This window comes from Cyprinodon tularosa, unplaced genomic scaffold, assembly GCF_016077235.1.
Source record: "Cyprinodon tularosa strain WSP-4 unplaced genomic scaffold, ASM1607723v1 ctg187, whole genome shotgun sequence".
Lineage (NCBI taxonomy): Eukaryota > Metazoa > Chordata > Actinopteri > Cyprinodontiformes > Cyprinodontidae > Cyprinodon > Cyprinodon tularosa.
Window position 1 is genome coordinate 518142 of NW_024038657.1, and position 20084 is coordinate 538225.

At 37.3% G+C, this 20084-nt stretch overlaps 1 long non-coding RNA gene across 1 annotated transcript; it reads left to right on the plus strand.

The window, feature by feature from the left end:
• The first annotated feature begins 65 nt into the window (after positions 1-65).
• LOC119782049 lies at positions 66-19848 on the plus strand. The gene is made up of 2 exons (XR_005280627.1): positions 66-240; positions 19812-19848. It is a non-coding gene; the product is annotated as an uncharacterized LOC119782049 (long non-coding RNA).
• Positions 19849-20084: the final 236 nt, after the last annotated feature.

Sequence of the window (20084 nt, forward strand, 5' to 3'; positions counted from 1 at the left end):
TGGAGGAGGCGTGTAAGCGAAAGGAGGAGGAGGAGGCAGGGCATGTTAGGCTTGGGGAGTGGAGCCTGGGCGGCAGGCAGTGCATACAAACACACATGCTGACACGCACACAAACATCCTCAGTGAGCGTAAGTGAAACAAGTACTGGCTCCACTCAGCTGTGAGTTGACTGGCTCGCCGCTGTCTATTTGCCGGTATGCCGCAGAGAAAGAGGAGTTTCACCTTTGGAGCCTATGGAGGGTAAGAATGAATGAGTGTTTGACTGTGTAAATGAGTGCCTGTTATTGGCTGCTGCTTCGATGACTCTGCAGAACCTTTTATATTTTGCTGTTTGTGCATGGGAAGGAAACCATTTTTATCAGCTCACATTTCCCCATAATTTTTTTTTGTTTGATTTCACTCTTTTACTACTACTGTTTTGTTAATATTTAGCTATCAGTTATTATGCAGATTCTAAAACTAGTACAAAATGACACATTAAAAAATACAAACAAATAAATGAATTTACTGAAAAAGGATATACTCATCATATTAATTTTTGTGTTTTTTCATAGAACATTTTGTTTTCTGTGTTACATGCAGATATGTTTAAATGAGATGTTCTGTTATGCTTGCTTTTGATTCAGCACCTTAATCTTTTTTTGTAAAGAAAAGGTATGCAGGCATTTGCTCAGGCATTTGCTTTATTTTAGTGACATACTTGAATCTTTAAAGGATGTAGAGCATTACTTAGCAAATACTTTTTTAAGGCCAAAGGGTCAATTAGGTGTCTGAGTACAACTGGTGCCTGGCAGTAGAGAGGATTTGTATGTGTGGGAGTGTGTTTTAAATGGTCCAAATAACTTTTTATTTTATTTTATATATGACAGTATTAATTTTCATATTTTGCAGATAGTTACAGCTTAGCTGATTTATTTAAATTCAAAGCATGATTCCAGCTAAATTTGTTTATAAATTCAAAAACACCCAGAAGAAATTCTCTGAATCTACCCATTCAGAACAATAACTCTTGGACTGAAAAATGATCCCATGTGTGAAGAAGGCTTGTAATTCACCAGAGGAGAGGACATGCTGAGCATGAAGACAAGTTTGCACTTTTTTTCTGCCTGCCAGCATATTTAGCAGTCTATGTAGCAAACATGATCAAGCACATGTAGATCCGATGTTGAGAGAAATAATTAGCTTTAAGATGGAAACGCTCTTGATTCAAATAAAACTAAAAGCTGTACTTTTTTCTATTCTTTTCTACAAAAGATTTATTGTTTTCACCAACATTCATGTCTGAATTCAGAAGTCTTACATTTGGGATTTGGGCTTTAGTACCTAATTAGTTTTCTTAATTAAGCATTCTGGGACTTTCAACAATAAATAAACAAACAAACAAAAAAAACACATATATTTTTATTGCCCTTACGTTTTGATATTAACTTATCTATAATGCAATCATTTCATTATTCCTGATGCCATATATAATTAAATGATAAAAAGTATTGTTGGTGTAACAGTAATCTGCAGTTAAACTCAGAACAAAGAAAAATATATTTCTATTGTTGTCTATGATTTATTCTGCATCTGCTTAATTCAGACTTTTCAGAGCTTCCTATTTCCTCTCGTGATCTGGGATCACCTGGTCAGAGGAACCATGTAGGAAAAAAAAAACACCAAAAGGGAAACTAAAGGCTCCTGGTTTTAAAAACAATGTACAAACCAACAATGCTTTGATTGAAAAATGTTCTCATTACTTTTGGTTTTGTTGTTTTCAAACTCAAATGGGGACACTGGACCATGCTTTTGCCAGCTCATTCCCACCATCAGCTCATGACGTGCTGTTTTCACCCTAGAACACTGACGAACAGCTGATAAACAAGGTCAGGCATTTCTTTGTTCAAATATCAACTTTTCAAGCAAACAGCATGAAGCTTCTTCTTCTAGTGAGTTTCATTCTCACAACTGGAAATACTCGGCAGTGATGTAAAAAGTACAATCTGAAAACGGAAGTGCTTTGTTCTCAGCTTGTCCAGAAAGAAGGATGAGACTCTTCCCTTTTTGTGATAGACTTTGTTGTTAATTCATAATTGGTATGTAGTTGGATGCAGTCAAATTTAATAAAAAAGAAATAAGCAGCACCAGCTGTAGTCCTAGAACCAGGGTTTAAATTACTAATTTTATAAACACCACTCACTTTATTTATCTATCAAAGCATCTTTCATTTTCTACTGACTACTACTAGATAATATATTTAGCTTTCTTGTCTAATGTAATATATTTGGGAAATCATAGTGTTGAAAACTGAAAGCCAAAGGACACTGACAATAACGACTGTGGCTGTTAAAGTGAACAACTGTGATGCTATTTATTGCTCATTGCCCTCATGTTTGTATTATGTAGAGGCATAAAGGTGACATTTGGTAGTGTTATTATAGTGGATGTGTATTATAGCAACTCTAGTCAACACTATATAGACAAGACTTAAGCTAGGAAGATTAACTTTTGCTACACTTTCCTATTCTTGTTTTTTAAAGATAACAAATGTTTCAACAAATAGACCTGTTTCACAATGTGGCACACTTGATTTTTCCTTTATTTATGGTAATCTAATTAATAGGGTTAGAGTGCAGATTACTCTTAGATTGTGCCTTTATCCAATATAAGTCAAATGCTAGCAGAAGCAAAAGCAAAGCTCTCAGGTATTGCTATCAGACATTTGCACTTAAACAAAATCCAGAAAAAAGTTGCTAAGATGAGCTTCTTTAGGCTCAACTAAATGTTATGCTTTTGCATGGAAAATCAAGTAATTCAAGCAAAACAGTGAGTCATTAGAAGGTCTTATTGACAAGAGTGAGGATGCTGCAGACGAGGGGCAAGCAGGCAGGTCCTGGGGATGAGCAGGACTGAGTCCGACACGTCAAGCAGAGACATACTTGAACAGAGGTAGCCGACAGCACCAAGCTAGACTTCAGTTGGGATAGAGGATTAGCTGAGGTTTGAATCTGCAGTAATAATAGGACCTGGCCTGCAGCTGTGAAGAAGGTCAGACATGGCCTGCCACTGTCTAGAAGGTCAGACATGACCGGCAGCTTCCCAAAAGGTCAGATGTGGCTTGAAGCTGTCTAGAAGGTCAGACATGGCCGGCAGCTGTCCAGAAGGTCAGACAAGGCCAGTAGCTGTTCAGAAGGTTGGACTTGGCCAGCAGCTGCCCAGAAAGTCAGGCATGGCCGGCAGCCGCCCAGACGGTCAGATATGGCTGGCAGCTGTCCAGAAGGTAAGACATGGCCGGTAGCTGTCCAGAAGGTCAGACATGGCGGGCAGCTGCCCACAAGGTCTGACATGGCTGGCAGCTGTCCAGAAGGTCTGACATGGCCGGCAGCTGTCCAGATGGTCAGACATGGCTGGCAGCTGTCAAGAAGGTCAGACGTGGCTTGAAGCTGTCCAGAAGGTCAGACATGGCCGGCAGCTTCCCAAAAAGTCTGACATGGCTGGCAGCTGTCCAGAAGGTCTGACATGGCCGGCAGCTGTCCAGACGGTCAGACATGGCTGGCAGCTGTCAAGAAGGTCAGACGTGGCTTGAAGCTGTCCAGAAGGTCAGACATGGCCAGCAGCTTCCCAGAAGGTCAGAAATGGCTTAAAGCTGTCCAGAAGGTCAGACGTGGCTGGCAGCTGCCCAGAAGGTCTGACATGGCTGGCAGCTGCCCAGAAGGTCAGACGTGGCTTGCAGCTGCCCAGAAGGTCAGACATGGCCAGTAGCTGTCCAGAAGGTCAGACATGGCTGGCAGCTGTCCAGAAGGTCAGACATGGCCGGCAGCTGCCCAGAAAGTCAGACATGGCCGGCAGCTGTCCAGAAGGTCTGACATGGCTGGCAGCTGTCCAGAAGGTCAGACATGGCCGGCAGCTTCCCAAAAAGTCTGACATGGCTGGCAGCTGTCCAGAAGGTCTTACATGGCTGGCAGCTGTCCAGACGGTCAGACATGGCTGGCAGCTGTCCAGATGGTCAGACGTGGCTTGAAGCTGTCCAGAAGGTCAGACATGGCCAGCAGCTTCCCAGAAGGTCAGAAATGGCTTAAAGCTGTCCAGAAGGTCAGACGTGGCTGGCAGCTGCCCAGAAGGTCAGACGTGGCTGGCAGCTGCCCAGAAGGTCTGACGTGGCCAGCAGCTGCCCAGACGGTCAGACATGGCCGGCAGCTGTTCAGAAGGTTGGACGTGGCCAGCAGCTGCCCAGACAGTCAGACATGGCCGGCAGCTGCCCAGACGGTCAGACAAGGCCAGTAGCTGTTCAGAAGGTTGGACGTGGCCAGCAGCTGCCCAGAAGGTCAGACATGGCAGGCAGCTGCCCAGAAGGTCAGACATGGCCGGCAGCTGTCCAGCATGATTAGTTTACATTCTGGCAGCAAGTGGAAAGTGAGGCAGGTATATAAACATAGTGCATAAAGTGGGAGTAATCAGTCCATATGACACTAAGTTTGAATAAAGATATGGTAAGAGTTTATTTTCTCCTAGGAGAAGTTTTTTTGAGAAGAGCTGCTGCTCCTTCCCATTGATAGGATTTATTCAGCTAATGTGGTTCAGGTTTCTTCCTGTTAAAAGGGGTGGTTTCCTCTCCACTGTTACTTCATGAATGTTCAGTGTGATTAATTGCTTGAAGTGTCAACAACAAAATGCAAGCAAAAATTGTCACTGCAAGCTCACCCAGGAGGAGCATGTCAAATACTGGATGCAATCAACTGGTTTTCCATGACAAAAACTTTAATCCAATCTGATTGTATTGTCTCTGTAAAGTGTCTTGAGACGAAGTGTTGGGAATTGGCGCTTTATAAATGAACTGAATTGGACTAAATTCTCATCAGGATGCTGAATGCTTACAGTAAACCTAGCAGTGTAGATGGATGGATGTATAGATAGATGGATAGATGGGTGCATGGATGGATGATTTAAAGCTACTGTTTGCTGATGCTTTGCTGTGTTTGGGCTCTATTTGTTTTTTGTCTACCTTACTGCATGTAGCAGAACAATTGATTGAAGACAGTGGGGGGGAGTGAATGAGCTTTCTATTTCAAGCAAACAACACATTTTTTTTCCGACAGTGGCCTGGAAAGGGACCACACTTGACATTTTGTTATGTCAGTCTGATAGATCAACAGGGGATGTGTATTAGACCCTGCCTGCTTCATTTTATTGGCTTTCAATGAGAGAAACAAAGCTCCCAAGATAGGTTTGTCTCTGAAACACTGTGCTTCCAATCAAACATTGATTTAGCTGCTATTCATTTTTCATCTTGTACATTATGACCTTACCAGACTTGTTATTTTCTACAGAAGTGATTGCAGTTAATATTGGACAACAATGCTTCTTATGCTTCTTATTATGTCTGTCCTCTTCTTGTAGAACCTTACATATCTGTTAATAAAATAATAGACACTGTTGCTATGTGCCTTTGTTTGGTGGCTCTCCTCATAAACTCCTAATCATGACACACAGAGCAGTGAGCTGTTAAATGAGCTGAATGCTCTCCCAGCGCCCTCACTGGGGCGACCTGTAGGCCACCTGAACAATGATGCTCTATGTTGCAATGCTCCAGAGCAAAACTTGAAGAATGCTTGTCAGTCTTATTTAAAAACAGCTGAATGGAAAGATAGGCATTGTTATGAAATCTGAGCCGCTATCTGTTGTTACTGGTAAGGTCATATGACTTTTTGAAAAATGCCAATCCTGCAAGTAAACAACAGCACAAAAGGAGGGCTTAGAAATGAAAATTATTTGGTTTTAGTTTCTCTGCAGGATCTCCATTTTTTTCCAAATTAAATATTTTACTTTAAACAAAATCTCCTTCCTTTTATATTCAGTTTAATATTAATCTAATTAAATATAAAAATACCCTTTTATTTTTTAGTGAACCTGATCTCTAAACCTTACAATGTAAAGACTGAGCCTTGGATGAAAAGATGACAACAAAAGATCTAATTTTAACAAAGGAAAATGCTGCTGTGATTAAAGATGATTGTGCAGCGAAGCAGACCTACTAGAGAAGAGGGAGCATATTCAAGCACCTTTCTGAGGGCAGTGGCCAAACAAACAGCAGTTGCAGGGCAACCAGAGGGCCCTTCAGAGGCTGTGGAGTAGGTCCACCTTGCATATTTACTTTAACAGTTGCATTCACATTCATATCTCCAACAGCAAACCATCTGTGGGTTGCAATACAAAGACAAGACATTAATCAGTTGTCTGAACTGATAATGTGGCTGATCTCAAATTGATTTTTATTTCTAACCACAAAAATAAAAACATGCGCATGACTATATACTATTCCCCTGAAGAAGTCATATTTAATGGCAAGATATTTCTGGGTTTAAAAGCATATAATGCATGGCAGCTTAGAACAATAATGCAAACAACTCATGCTTAAGAGTTTTGTAAAGGGTTTCAAATGTCCCCACATCTTTAAAAGGTATTTTCAGCTAGAGGTTTACCTTTATATAGAAAAGTGTTTGAAGTATTAAAACCAAAACTTCAATGTACCGGTTTTATTGGAAAGAATATAACAATTTGTTACAATGGCCCAGTCAAATTCATGTTTTAATTTAACAACCAATTTGAAGCCAAACGTGTAAAGTATTGCCCATAGAGATTAGCTATCCAAATGAACTAAGCTTTGAATAATGTGATATTTGAATATAAAAATATTAGGCTATGGATCAGGAATTCCATCTTCTTAGTAGCATTAAAAAAACAAAAAAACAAACAAAACAAATATGACATTGACTAAAATAATTCAGTCACATAATCAAGAAACGGCTGCCGTACAAACATTGTTGCATTTTGTGGGATTTTTTCCCCATTAATGTTGCATCAAGCATAGCTGTGGAACTGATTTGTAATTGTTACAGTGTATCTTACTGTACTGTGTCACTAAATGAGAACATTCAGCTTCATTGTGCTCATTTCTGTAGGCTGAATGGGCCCATTGACAACAGGTCATTCAGCCCACACAGTGCTGTCTAGATCTGGTCACGTTTACTATTGTTAGGTTGGTGTTTCTCTTACTCTGGGTGTTACTTATGACTAACATTTGTTAGAGCTAAGGGATTTTAGAGTACCTTAGCTTGATCTATTATTTTAATTCTACTCAGAAAGTTTGAAACATGCAAATGGAATTGAAGAATTTAAGAACTGGATGGATCCCTTGGTGCTGTTGATTGTTTTCGATGAAATGTGCAAATATTTGCCATAAACTACGAAAGCATTACAAAAAAATTTTACTCATTTTGTTTTTTTTATTGCCATAGGGTTTATATACACTATATTGCCAAAAGTATTTGCTCACCCATCCAAATTATTGGAATCAGGTGTTCCAATCACTTCCATGGCCACAGGTGTATAAATTCAAGCACCTAGGCATGCAGACTGTTTTTACAAACATTTGTGAAAGAATGGGTCGCTCTCAGGAGCTCAGTGAATTCCAGCGTGGAACTGTGATAGGATGCCACCTGTGCAACAAATCCAGTCGTGAAATTTCCTCGCTCCTAAATATTCCACAGTCAACTGTCAGCTGTATTATAAGAAAATGGAAGTGTTTGGGAACGACAGCAACTCAGCCACGAAGAGGTAGGCCACGTAAACTGACGGAGCGGGGTCAGCGGATGCTGACGCGCATAGTGCGAAGAGGTCGCCAACTTTCTGCAGAGTCAATCACTACAGACCTCCAAACTTCATGTGGCCTTCATATTAGCTCAAGAACAGTGCGCAGAGAGCTTCATGGAATGGGTTTCCATGGTCGAGCAGCTGCATCCAAGCCATACATCACCAAGTGCAATGCAAAGCGTCGGATGCGGTGGTGTAAAGCACGCCGCCACTGGACTCTAGAGCAGTGGAGACGCGTTCTCTGGAGTGACGAATCGCGCTTCTCCATCTGGCAATCTGATGGACGGGTCTGGGTTTGGCGGTTGCCAGGAGAACGGTACTTGTCTGACTGCATTGTGCCAAGTGTAAAGTTTGGTGGAGGGGGGATTATGGTGTGAGGTTGTTTTTCAGGAGCTGGGCTTGGCCCCTTAGTTCCAGTGAAAGGAACTCTGAATGCTTCAGCATACCAAGACATTTTGGACAATTCCATGCTCCCAACTTTGTGGGAACAGTTTGGAGCTGGCCCCTTCCTCTTCCAACATGACTGTGCACCAGTGCACAAAGCAAGGTCCATAAAGACATGGATGACAGAGTCTGGTGTGGATGAACTTGACTGGCCTGCACAGAGTCCTGACCTCAACCCGATAGAACACCTTTGGGATGAATTAGAGCGGAGACTGAGAGCCAGGCCTTCTCGTCCAACATCAGTGTGCGACCTCACAAATGCGCTTCTGGAAGAATGGTAAAAAATTCCCATAAACACACTCCTAAACCTTGTGGACAGCCTTCCCAGAAGAGTTGAAGCTGTTCTAGCTGCAAAGGGTGGACCGACGTCATATTGAACCCTATGGATTAGGAACGGGATGTCACTTAAGCTCATATGTGAGTCAAGGCAGGTGAGCAAATACTTTTGGCAATATAGTGTATATACTGTGTGCAGAATTATTAGTTAAGCTGTATTTTTGAGGATTATTTTTATTATTGGCCCACAATTTTGTTATCAATCAACCCGAAAGACTCTTATATCAAAGTTTGACATCTTGGCAAATTATGTTTTTTTTTGTTTTATTTAGATTTGGCCATTTTATGAGGATGTCTGTGTGTGCAGGTGAATATTACTGTGCAGAATTATTTCGGTAACATAACAAATATATACCCATCTCACATGTTTATTTTCACCAGGTAAACCAATATAACACCACAAAATTTGCGACAATCAAAAACAAAAAAACAAACAAAAACAAATCAGTCACCAAAAAAACAAACCAGTGACCAATATAGCCACCTTTCTTCACCATGACACTCAAAAGCCTTCCATCCATAGATTCTGTCAGTGTCTTGATCCGTTTGCGATCCACATTGCGTGCAGCAGCCACCACAGTCTCCCAGACACTGTTCAGAGAGATGGACTGTTTTCCCTCCCTGTAGATCTCACATTTCATGAAGGACCACAGGTTCAGATCAGGTGAACAAGGGTGCCATGTCATTATTTTTTCTCCTTTTAGACTTTTTCTGTCCAGCACTGCTGTGGTGTATTTTGATGCGTGTGACAGAGCATCATATATTTCTTGAATGATGGCGACTTCTTCTTGTACCACTGTTTGAAGAAGGTGTCTTCCAGAAACTGGCAGCAGGTCTGGGAGTTGATCTTGACTCCATCATCAACCCGAAAAGGTCCCACAAGCTCATCTTTGATGAAACCAGCCCATACCAGTACCCCACCTCCACCTTACTGGCGTCTGAAGCACAAAGGAACTTGCTGCCCTTTACTGATCCAGCCTTGTGCCCATCCATCCATCTGGCCCACCCAGACTCACTCTCATTTCATCAGACCAAAAATTTTTGGAGAAATCAGTCTTCAGATATTTCTTGGCCCAATCTTGACGTTTTGTTTTGTGTGTCTTGTTCAAAGGTGGCCTTTTTTTTGGCTTTCCTTACCTTGGCCAAGTCCCTGAGTATTGAGCACCTTGTGCTTCTCGACACTCCAGACATGTTGGCAAATGGCTTCCTGGCAGCTTCATGCTTGATCCTTCTCATTTCATGGGGAGTTATTTTGCGTCTTCTTTTTCCAACACACCCCTGTTGGCTATTTGCCGTGAACCGCTTGATTGTGCGATGATCCCGCTTCTAAAGCGTGGCAATTTCCAAACTGCTGCACCCCTCTGAAAGAAATCTGTGCAAGTTTAACTAGTGCAAGTTTATTAAAGATAGAGCAGATATAGATGTGTTGAATCCGTTTCTGACATTCCATTTAATAAAAAATTGATTTGCATTTGTATTGTTTCAGAGTTTAAAAAAAATATGTAGTTTTGAACTGCTAACTTAGAAACTTAAGAGACAGGATCTAGTATTATGTGACAGAAAATATGAATACAAGTTAGTAAAGTAAATTGAAAAATGTGATATACTGAATTGGTTAGCTGCTGGAATTCTCTTCTTACAACACAATAAGAGAAAAAAAAACATACTCAGATACATTAAATACATTTTATAAGCTTATGCATTTTTCCTAATGTGACATTTTAGTCTGAAAAGCAAAAAACTGCCTTTTAATGTTTAATTATTTTGTATTCAATATTTCTATTGAAGAATAAATTAGGATAAAACATACAGGAGGTGTTAAAAAAACTCCTCCGTTTTATTGTTTACGTCACTACAGAAGAGGCTAATTTACTCAGGCATGGGAAGAAGCTGTTTTGTTGTCCTGGAGGTGTAGCAGTAATTGCAGATGCCAGATGAGATGTCTGACCTTTCTACCTCTGTTTGCTTGCAGGCTGTATGTTATATATAAACTTTCAGATGACTTTAGACATTTTCAGGTGATCCTGACTAATTATAATCATTGGAACAAGGAATTGTGTCCATGCACAACAAATTTACCCACTTTTTTGTAGTTTAGCTGCTCCACTAACTACAAATGTCCCTCATTCTAAACTAATGATGAAAATGATCATGACAGGACTTTTCTTCTTTCACTGGGAAGTGATTTGAAAAAGTAGCTACACAAGGATCAGAAGTAAGCAACTGATGGAGTGGAGAGGAAGTCTATTTGCTTAAAGTTATATCTAAAAGAAAATACTCTGTTTGCAGTGTTTCTTATATTCTTATAAAAAAGTCTTAAAAGAACATGTCACAGATATGTAGCCAGGTAACAAGTGGTGTTTTTTTTAACCTGGATTTCCTTTGGAATCTCTTCTCATCTCAGTCTGCTGACCTAATTGCTCTGAGCATCGTTACTGACTTGATCTGCACTAATGGCATAAGCTAATTTTTAAAGAGAAATTTTCTTTTTTAAAGTTTGCAGAGAGGAGGAAATCTCAAGCTGATTAAGGAGAATTACTTTCTTGTGAAGTGTCACAGCTGTTGGCACACTGGTGGGTTTCTGAGGCTCTTCTTGAGCTTTCTCATCCCTCACGGATGTTTGTTTCCATGACTACCACTTGGTAGGTTGATACCTTGCTGAGAGCAAAGAGGAAACATGAGACATGGATTTGCCAGTTTTTCATGTAATATCTTCCTGTATGACCCTGCTTTTTGAAGTGTTTTGTTTTCGAGAACAATTTTCACACACTACTCATACATTTTTAAAAAACACTTTTTAAAAATACAACACTATTACATTAGGTTTCTAAAAGGCGTATAAGGAAAATTATGCATAACTCTTAATTTAAACAAATCAGAAGTGAGTGGAGAAGGGCTGAAAGCACAATGTAAAAACACAACTGTGTAGAAAATACATAAAGTATTTTCTAAAGATGGAAGAAACTGCCTTGCAAATACAAAAAGGAGACTAACACAGAAGGAAAGATACTGGAAAAGAGAAATACTGCAATCACAGAAAATGGAGAGCAAGAAATGGCAAACAAGCTGAAAAAACATAAATGATACTAACTCACAAAACACACGCAAAAGAAAAATGCTGCAAATAACAAAAACAACTGCTAGGTAGGAAAGCTGCAAACTAGCAAAGCATAGTGGAAGTGCTCCAGACCTCTAGGGGGAGACCATTTTTGATTAATTTGGGATCAGACGATGAATTTATGGGTGCATTCTAATTTATGGGATGTGTTCTCCGAAGACCAGATTCAAAGGCTGATTAGGTCTGGTTGGATTCCAAGACTCCACATTAAATGGCCGTCAAATGCATCCTCCTTTTTTCCCGATTTGGGTCCAGTCTATCCTATCTAGCCTTGGTTATCCCAGGATTCATTGTGAATCAAACCAAGCTGGCCGCTCCGTGCTCATAGGGAAAAAAAATAAGTTCAGTTTTATATAATACAATTATGTGAATAGTTCCGTCTGAAATTAATAAAAATAGTTGTTTTAATGGTTATTGAGTCAGATATTAGGGGAATGTTTGATTTATCTATAGGTTTTTATCTGTTACTGTGTAACTGGGTTTGGCTGTCATTTTAGGACAGATTCTAATATATCTGCAGTGTGGGGACTATAAATCTGATATCTTTATTTTTTAATTGCTATTTTATGTTGTTAAATATAAGAGATTTTGCAGATATATTTTTTATACTTACATTGTTTAGATTTACTTATAGAATAAAGTAGAAAAGAAATCCCTTTATTGTCCCACAATGCAGTAATTCTGGTGTTACAGAAGCAAAAAGATTATAGAAAAAAATGGTCACACAAATGTAGACCTTAGAAAAATGTATAAGAATAACATAATAGTAAAGATTTAAAAGATAAACAATAAAATACTGTACTGTAAAGTGTTTTAACAATATAAAATAACTGCACCTGGAGAATAAATAACCAATATCCAGCTATGGACATTTTTACAGTAATGAATATTTGAAAATAGCAGCAACATCAGAGATGTGCAAAAAGACAGCAACGTGTTATTTAACTGACTAAGGTTTAGATATTTACATTTGCTTTTATTTGTTCCTGCTCCCGGTGGTTGGCACCTTTATTCCACTCTGGATTCTCATGAGTCTTTGTCCACTTTACAATAAAAAAAAAATAAATTTTTTTTAAAAAGATACAGTTTTTAAAAGTTCGTCATTCATTCTTTTCCTGCTTTGTGTGTCAACTATCACGGTTGCAAAGCGACAGAGCATACATCGAAGAAAGCCGTGGAAGGCTAGACCTATGAGAATTCACAGCCAAAACTCTCCCAGTCTCCTTATTTTCAAAGACTTCGAAGGTAGACAGCATCCTTGGAAGATGTAGCCCATAAATTCGAACGCACCCTTAGTCTAAGGATTAGAGGACATTTTGGGGGAAGAAAAATATATATTGTTTCCTTTAAATCCTTCTAAAATACTAAATCCTTCATGTTTTAACTAAGGGTTAGGTTCAAATGAGTTGGTGATCATCTTCTTCTAGTGACCTGTTAACTACTGTTAAACAGTGCTGGTTTGCAGCTTTTCATAACTTGCAGTTGTTTTTCCTCCTCACAGCATTTCTATTTGCATGTGTTTTGTGGTTTAGCATCATGTATGTGTTTGTATTGGGTTTTGTGCTTACAGCATGTTTGCAGTTTGATGAACAAAGTGTTCTTTAACAGACTGCATGAAGCACAGTTATGTTTTATTAAATCATCGTTGGCCTACCTTGTTTTGCAGTATATTGGGTGAAGCGGATGATAGAGGAGTTGGTAGAGGTAAATCCAGATGTTCTGAACATAATCAGTGGCAAAGTCAACTCTTCCAGATGTTTTGATTAATATATCATGACTGGTATATTTAATTATATTATTTTCAGTTTCATTTTAGTTTAACTTTAAGAAATGTATGATAAGTGAACTACAAATAATATTTAGTTTTATCATTGCTATTATTTTATGTCATACTACTAACTAGTATTATTATTCAGTATTGCAAATTATATGGCTTAGAATTTCATCTTTCTTTTACAGGCCACTTAAACTTCCAGTACCACATGCAATTTGCTGATCTTAATGGGGCGAAACCAAACCGATTTTTGCTTCTTATTAGTGGCACCCTTACAACAGGCCCACTTATTGCACAAGGAAAATAATATTTTTTTTCCTACACAAATTAGTCCTTCTATCCTTATTTGGAATGATTGAAGATTAGGTCCTAACTGCTTAGAAAATCAACACCACAGATCATCATGATCACACAACCCCTACTGTCAAACATATTGTTGGCAGAGGGGATGCTTTTCTTATACAGAGAACAAGGAAACTACTATACAGAGACAATGAATCAATGAATCTAAAAACAGGATAGTACTGAATGAAAACTTGTTGGTGGATACAGAAGTCTTTTTCAATATTCACCAACAAGTCTGAAAGTGAAACAAAAGCCAGAGCTATATTGGAAATGTCTACATTAAAGCATACATTCATATGTTAGAATCCTCTACATCCAATCCGAGTGAGTTTGAGCCTTTTTGCAAAGAGAAACACTGAAAAACTTTTACTCTCTAGCTTTGCAAAGCTGGTAGACATATTGCAAAAGACAAATTACATATTAGGTGGTCCTTAAAAAAACAACAACTAAATGTTGGAAACTCTAACTAATATACAGTGGTATCTTTACCTTTTATCACTACTTTACTTTAAAAAATGAAAAGGTCTTGAGAGCTGTACTGAACAAAATTTCTTTTTCTATACACACTGTGTGTACAAAATGACATTAAAGTCAAAGTCTAAGTCTATAATGTTTTATACTCTGGGGCGTTCCAATACAAATGCACAATACTCTTCCATAAAGAGCCACTAAAAAAAGGTGGCCTGGATTTTATTTAGGGGAATCAGGAATTAAAATGCACTTCAAAAAACCTAAAAACATGCATTATCTTCCCCCGACTTCACAATTAAGTAATAGCTTTCGTTGTTTTGGGACAAATATAAATAATAAATAATGTTGTGAAAACATGATACAATCTAAAAAATATTCATGTTATGAATGATTTTTCAGTTTATCTAAACATTTTACAAAAAAAAAATCTAACGTCTATATTATTTTTTTTTATTTTGTGGTTTTATGTACTCCTATTTACACAAGCTTATATTTTATTTAAAATTTCCTTTGTAAGTTTTGAAAGTGCAGTTTGGGGGCTCAACTCAGTTATGCCGGCACACCCTGGCTGATTTCATTTTATGGGAATTCTGTGAAACCTGAGAAGGGATGCGCGGCACAAGATAAGACTGAGAAAATGTTTTTCTTAATGATTCATAAGAACACAGATGTTTTCATAAGAAAAAGAAAAAAACTGATGTGCATTCCACTTTAGGTGGGGCGACGTAATATCCGCACACATAACCCTGCTGAACTCTGAAATTTTAAATGTTTGTATTTTTTGATTAGATTGTCATCACAGTTTTGATTTGAATATTATTATTGCTCACATGGAGGTTTGGAAAAAAAAATTACAGTCACAACAGAAGTTTGTACATAGATTCAGCACAAATAGACCCCATCAGCTTCCAATTCCTCTCAGTAACAGTTTTCTCAGAAGGAGGAAGTTTTTTAACTTTCATTTATCTTTTAGCAATAGTCTCTCTAGAAAAGAAGAAGTCCTAACTTTCTTTTTACTTTTGGTTCCATTGTGACCTCTTTGCTGGTGTCTTGTAATCTGTTGCAGTATTATTTGTCATTGTTGGAGGAGTGAAACAGGATGTCTCTCTATTCCGTCATATATAAGCTTGTTTTTGACGTTACCGCTGGCATTGTTCTTTGGATGCTTGTCATTCCATTCCTTTTAGTTAATGAGAAGAAATCTTCAACCTGTTTGAAATATTGAAAATGGTTTTATATTTCATACTCACTTTCATTTGATTTTGAAGAACATGTTTGCTCTGGAGATCCAACATAATTTATTCTTCTTTTGTATATCCCCTTTAAATTTTATAATAGTTGATGATTACATCTTAAATACAACAAATGTTGTCGTTCACTTATATTAACAGGGTCATTTGGTTCAACTTGCAGAGAGATGGCTTATTGATTTGCAGATCAGGCCTAATAATGTGTCTTTTGAACATCTGGTGAAGCTTCTCAGTCATCCAGGTAACAGTAATTCCAAAAAAAGAAAACTATAAACAATCCACTGGACTTTGTTTCCAAATTTTGAAGACGTTTCGATTCAGGAAGCTTTTTCAATTCAAAGTCTCAGGAATAGCGTTGTTTGATTCAATTTGCATTTTTCCAAAACAAAAAAAAGGTTTTGATGAGCTACTGTATAAAACCTCAAACTCAACGCTATTTTTTGGAGTGTCTTTTGAACATACATTAATCTTGAATTTACCTCTATCTTTAATCATCATGGGAGTTCCAGCATCAAGAGGAAAAAAAGATATAAGTCTGCACAAGAATAAGTAGTGGAAGCGGAAGGTAACTTCAGCTTTTAGGTATAAAGGTTGCTTCAGTGTTTAGCAGACAGAGAGAGTCCTATGAAGCCAGAACATTTACATTACTGTTGTTTAGCTTCTATTAAATTTGTCTTTGATTTGTCTCCGAAGTTGAAACTAAGATCTGAAAACAACTTTATTCCTGAAAGGCAAGTCAGAAAATGATATTCAGATGTATTAAATAACTAACTTATACAGTAACTACTTAGATCCTGTACTTAAGTAGCTTTTTCTGTATGTGTACTTTACTTGAGTATTATTTCCTGACAACTTTAAGACTTAGACAAACTTTATTGTCATCTTATATACACAGAGTGTATACAAAATGAGATTTCGATGCATAAAGCTTTTTAACAGTGAATGAGCAACTTACCACAATGAAATCAACATTACCATTTATAAAGTGTAGCAGTGATCGAGAATGTAAACAGTGTAGGATAAAAGGAAAACCAGTTTAAAGTAATGCTGTGAAGCCTCTTCCCAGAGGGCAGCAAGGAGAACTTTAACTCACTATATTTAAACACAAATATCTGTACTTTATACTCTTTATTTTTTCAGTACTTTCATTCATCATCATTAAGACATAGGAAAAATCAAGAAGAGAATCTGTACAGTTGGAGTTTGTTTAAAGGTACATCGTGTAAAAAATTACAAGAATGTACTGAAATCAATGTAATATATTACGTATGTTAATGTTATTCATTATTATCTATGAACTAAAATTCTCAATCTGTATGTTTGTCTTGCCTTAGAAAATGCTATCCCAGTAATTATTACACACTGCACCTTTAAAGCAAAATTGTAAAGTTAATTTTGTACTGGAGTGCAATATTGAACCTGTACTTTTAAACTTTTTTCTTTTATTTAAGTCATTCTATAATGCAGGTTTTTGTACTTTTACATAGTTAAATAGAAGGAATACTTTTAAAATCTCTGACGATACTTTGTTATTTGTTATGATGCCTTTTACGATTATTTTTTCGCAGTGTTCAATTTTTTTCACGTTAGGGAACAGGCACTGGACCATATTTATTGGGGCAGCGGTTTATTAGGAAATGGACAGTCAAGTGCAAAATACGTTGTTAAATAGATAGAAATAAATGGATGTATTTTTTTTATTAATAGTTCAAGTATATGGATTTTAAAGCTAAGGTTTTGTTCGAACTAAATAGAAAATGAAAAGAAATATATGGAGAGAAAATGTTCTTTAAATTGTTATGTGTTGTACTATAATAAATAGTAGTCAACATTACAAAATGAGTAAATCCCACCTCCAGCTTTCAGCTATAATGAAGTTAAAACCACTTTAATGTCCAGCACTGGGTAAGTACCCAATAACTGAGTATTAGCATTAACTCATATTTTTTTTTACAAAAGTAAAAATTAAACCAGTCATCCAAGAAATTACTCAAGTAATAGTAAAAAAAGTACCTGGTTCAAATGCTATTAAACTATTGGTTAGCTGTGGGATTAAAACATCTGATTTAATGTTTAGAAACGCTGCAATCAGACAGATGTTAAGCATAAATTCTGGCATTTTATTAACCAAAATAGATAAAAAAGAAAATGAAAATAAATAACATAATTGATTAAAAATAACAAATTACTGTTGATTAAACCCTCTTCCAAATGCAGTTTTTTTTCATACTTCTGTAACCGGTCCTATCATTGAGTAATGTATATAATGTTAGGATAAGGTAAAAACTTCCACTAACAATATTTACTGTTTACTGCATAGTCACTTGACCTCTGAATACCTCAAGGTACTCATAGTTGTCAGACAGTAGTATGATATTTTCACAAATATTCAAATAAAGGTACGAGGTACAGTACAGTAAAAATACACCCCAAAGTATCATTTAGTAAAAGTTATTACCCACCTCTAGTAGAGAAATACATCACAGCTTAACTCACCAAACTAAAGAAAAGGTGATCAGACTAAAAATGTTAAAGGGTGTATCATTTTGGGTGGGTGGCTAACACAGAGCCTTTGGCTCAAAGGAGAACAATAATCACTATAGAAAAAATAAATAATACTAATTACATTAATAGGGTAAAAGAAAAAAAAATCAACTGAACCTATGTGAAACTGTTCATTTTTGGTGCTTAAGCTTTGATTCATAAACAATATCCACTTTCTGCCAGTGTCTGACAGAATAATGTAACAAGAGAGTATTAGTTAAGAGCTGCAGCCAAACCATTTTTGCTTTGTGTGTTTAGCTTCTGTGATAAATGTCTTAAAAAAGGCAGGAAGGAATGCATAAGAGATTTTTGGCAAAGTTAATCCTTTCAATTTCAGGGGTTTTCTTTTTTTCTTCTGCTCTAACAGCGCCATCTATTGGTGGAGAGTAGTTTTATACTTCCAGTGATGCAGATTCTTCCACTTCATCAAAATGCTTACTTATGTTTGATATGTTGACCCTTATTCATAGAGCATTTATCGACCTGTGCGCACAAAATATTTCACATAGGCAGCTTAAAATAAATGAACGATTAATCATTTAAAGCCAACAATCTTCACATCCGAAACAAAGGAACAAAAGAAACCAACATTGTTTTATGTCTAAAATTAAATGTCACAAACATTGACAATGAAAGGAAATAATCTGCTGCACGTTTTCTGATAGAGGCTGTTTTTAAGCAGATGATGAAGGTTTTTAAAGATTATCCCCCATTTATGCATTGAAACAGATCTTCCTAACCTTCATATGATGTTTACTAAATTCAGTGCAAAATGGGAAAAAAAAGGTTGTGTTTTAGAGGCTAAAACAATTAGCAATCTAAAAATAAGCATAGGGCAGAATACAATACGCCATGATAGCAATTTCACAACATAAGCAATATTAAGGTTTGCGTGTTAAGAGATCATGATAAAAATATTTTGGTTCTGAATGTATAGAACGGCGTAAGAAAATGGTGAAAGTAACAAGATATACATCAGGACAGGCTGTCAGATAAAAATATGTGTAAAGTCTGGATTTAGAGGATGGAACTGATTCAACTGACATGATTTCTTCAGGCAGACCTTTCAAGATCTGTTGGGTCTTGAACCGCTCCACTTGCATCATTAGAGAGACTTGTGAGGGCATATATGGCTCAGAGAAGGAAAAAGAAGGATGGGACAGAGGCCATGACGGGCCATAAAAGCAAAATGAGATTTAATGGAGGATTTGGGAGATTATGTTTTTTTTTTTTTTTTCTTGACATGAGTGAATAATTAGCCATAAAGCAAGGATTCAAACCAGCATAAGACTGGCTATGTCAAAATAAGCAAAACAAAACAAAGATATAAAATAACTAAGTAGTAATCAATCTCTCATTCTTGAAAAAATGCTACTTCAACAGATGGCAGAAGGTAATCCAACACAATCCATCTTGCTTTATGGGCACTCTATCATTTAAGCAGGCTTTTCTTCAGGAAAAAGTAGAGCGTGTCATAAAAGTCATTCCCAAGTATTTTGCGGCTCAAATGGGGTTTCATTTTTCCTTTGTTTTGCCTCTTTGCCCCTGCTGTAGAATGATACTGTCAGTAAATATAACTTCTTTCCAAATTATCTGTAAACTGTTTTAAAAACCATGTATCATTCGATCTGAGAAAATCCCAATAAATCCTGACTTCCAGGCAGAAGAAAGAAAGCAACATTTTCTACATTTGGGATTCGTAATGAGCCAGTAGGTGATGCTGATATGCTTTGGTTGTCAAGAACAAGTTTTGACTGCTGAACGTGTTTTAATGCAGCTTAAAAAAATGGATTTTCTATTCCACTTCTTTTATTTAAGGGGAAACAATCTGAACCTGAAAGAGATTATAAATGCTTTAATTTAGTGTAATGTGCTTTTTCTGTCTTCTTCTTTTTAGGGTAGACAAGACCTTCTCCAAGGCAAGAAGTGTTTGGTGAGTTGTTGTCTCTTTTTTATTGAAAGTGACAGCTCTATTGACAGAATAAAAAAAGAATAATTTAGGAAAAGAAAACCCAGTTTAAAAAAAGGTTGTGTCTCTGGAGTTTAGTGTCAATGCCTCTGACTGGCCTTGTGATGTTCAAATGTGTGGATCTCTCCACCAGTTACAGTGTGAGTAAGACGAATGAATGAAAGCGAATCAGTCCATGCTGCTGTTTGAATGAGCTGCTGA